The 2,563-nt window shown below is 36.7% G+C and overlaps 2 long non-coding RNA genes across 2 annotated transcripts in view; one reads left to right on the top strand and one right to left on the bottom strand.

Annotated features, from left to right (window-relative positions):
• The first annotated feature begins 426 nt into the window (after positions 1-426).
• Positions 427-2,563, top strand: part of LOC106940697 (uncharacterized) — a 10,958-nt gene continuing 8,821 nt past the window's right edge. Inside the window, exon 1 of the long non-coding RNA XR_001423172.1 lies at positions 427-630. This is a non-coding gene — a long non-coding RNA (uncharacterized LOC106940697). The remainder of the gene's footprint in view (positions 631-2,563) is intronic.
• On the bottom strand, positions 1,990-2,459 carry LOC106940696 (uncharacterized). The gene is made up of 2 exons (XR_001423171.1): positions 2,294-2,459; positions 1,990-2,044 (listed from the first exon to the last, which is right to left on the bottom strand). It is a non-coding gene; the product is annotated as an uncharacterized LOC106940696 (long non-coding RNA).

Below are 2,563 nucleotides of genomic sequence, written 5' to 3' on the forward strand. Positions count from 1 at the left end.
ACTAGCTGCCTGTTAATTTAAATATGTGCCAAGTCGAAATATCAATGTCTTGTGTAAAAACATAGAGTGAACATGCTAATATTAGCTTTGTAAAGGCCTAATAACTATCAGCAGCTTATTGTCAGAAAAAAAAAAAAAACAATAAAGCTATTAGTGTTTCAAGTAAACAGAGAAGTGTTTTCCAAACACAATGCTACTATATCATAATGTGTNTAGATCGCGAAGCCCCCCCCCCCCCCACCCCCCCCCCCCAAAAAAAAAACAAACAAAAAAAAAAACAACCCAAATATTTATATGTAGGCCTATCAATAAAGTAATTTACATGAAATATTGAGAAATTTAAAAAATGAATACTGAGTACTTGCATGAGTTTAATTATCTCTATATAAACTTATTTACTATAGTGATGATAAGAAAGTAGAGACGTGAATATTTATAGATTGATAAAATTATTTTTGATATTGACCCAGGGTTGATTATCAGGCTTGTTTTATACAGGCCAGGTTTCTGTTTCAGATCCTGTTCCAAATCCTGGATTCTGATTGTCTGTTGCCCAGTGGACCAGACTGGTGAGCTAACCAAACATCGACTCGCGAGAAACGTCACATCCTGTCAACTCCTTCCAATCTGGTAGGAGGCATTCAAGCCCACAGCCACACTTCCATCCTCACGCTGGACTGAACCAATCTGAATTGGGTATTTTGCCATCATTCCTCTCTCCTCCATCAAGGAGCTGAACCTGTTAAATATTGCCTTGGATAAAGGGGGGGGGGGAAACATCTAGGGGATTTCATGAACTATTTAAAGAACTTCTCTGTATATATTGTAAATATTTAATACATATCACTAATTTTGCGCTATTTTGTTGTCTGTGTTTTTACAAATTACCACTCCCTCCAGCAGTCAAACCACAAATTTTTCTGATCTGATTTCATTATTTACTCACTCATAATTAGTCATTTTTATATCCATATAAATATTTTACATGTGCTGTATTATTTTTTGTTTTATGAAAAGTTTTATATAAATTTTCTACAACTAAACCTGTTTAAACATAAATGGCCCAAACTAATTCTAGCTATCAACTTGGAGTCCCAAACACTGATTTGTTTGAAATGATCAGTATGGGAACCATTGAGAAAACGTGGCTTCCAGGACTGGTTTGTGCCCAACTTTATCATCCTCACTGGACATGGGCGTAATTTTGAAGACCCAAAATGTGATTCTCTATCAGTTGTGTTTTTTGCCCCTTTACATTAACATTCAAAGTGAAAGCGAGACTGTAGCTGCTGCAACACGTATTTCTGCCTGCAATTGTGCCTCGCTCAGTTTACATGATATAAACATTTCCAGCACTTCAATTAGAGCAGTGACTTACAAAGCAAAACTCAAAGATTTTTTAAAGAACTCCTTATTTAGTTTTTTTTTTTTTTTTTTTTTTTTAACCTTTTTGCTCAGTTCCCTTTTAATTTAANCCTTAGGCAAGCCCTGCAAGCACCTAGTGTAAAATGCCATTTTCAATAGACTGGAAGCGACCGAGCCGCTTATCCTCAAACACGGAAGCTGACGTGCAAAGAGTCAACTGCTTTTATGGCACCTGCTCACCGGGCTATATGGGAGACGCTGTCCGTCGCTGCCGCAGGTAGGCTTCTAGGCGTTTGTAAGCCTCTAGCAAATGTTCGTATTGCTGTCTCTCATTGATATGCCTCTCAACATTTAGAAGTGTGATCGTGGAACAAAACCTTCAATTGATCACACGGTTTGACAAGTGGGAACTGGTGAGTGTTTGTTTGTTTGTTTGTGAGCTAGCATGCTAGCGCTAGCCTCCTGGTTATTGTTTGGGCTCCGTCAGTGTAAACTAACTTGAAATGAGTATGTTTTGTTACCTTGATGCATTTAAACTGAAAATACTTTCAATGGTAAAACACTATTTCTATTGTATGCTAAAATGAAATGTAGCGTCCCGGTTGAAAAGACGGTCTCTCTAACTGATGGTTCACGTTTCTTTATTCAAAAGCCTTTGTACATGAACACACCGTAAGAGCTACAAACATACAAATAAAATATCATTAGTAACTCTTCGTGGTTTTAACCTTTTACCATAACCTATGAACCTTACTTTATGTAATATCATTAAATTTACAATACATGTATTTAATTAACTATAACATATGAACTAAAACGTATTCCAACTGTTTCAACTGTTCGACACTTAATCAAATATTAACACCATTTCATGTCGAAACATAAACATCACGCTCAATAAATACAATTTACTCATCAAAACACCCACCTTGTTCCCTCATCAACCAAGCGCTAGCTAATTGATTGTCTGGACCTTAATTGACCTATTCCTTAGTTATCTCCCCTCAACCGTGACTCGTATGCTCGCTCACTCTCTGCACTATGTCCAAAACAACCAACCTTCAGTTACAGTCAGAAGTTTGTGTAGATCGCGTAGCCACCTCCCCCCCCCCCCCCCCCCCCCCCCAAAAAAAAAAAAAAAAAAAAAAAAAAAACCAAAAAATTTAATAAAAGCCTATCAATAAAAAAAATTAAAAAA

Source organism: Poecilia latipinna, unplaced genomic scaffold (genome assembly GCF_001443285.1).
Source record: "Poecilia latipinna isolate Pla-1442-1.1 unplaced genomic scaffold, P_latipinna-1.0 Scaffold3324, whole genome shotgun sequence".
NCBI lineage: Eukaryota > Metazoa > Chordata > Actinopteri > Cyprinodontiformes > Poeciliidae > Poecilia > Poecilia latipinna.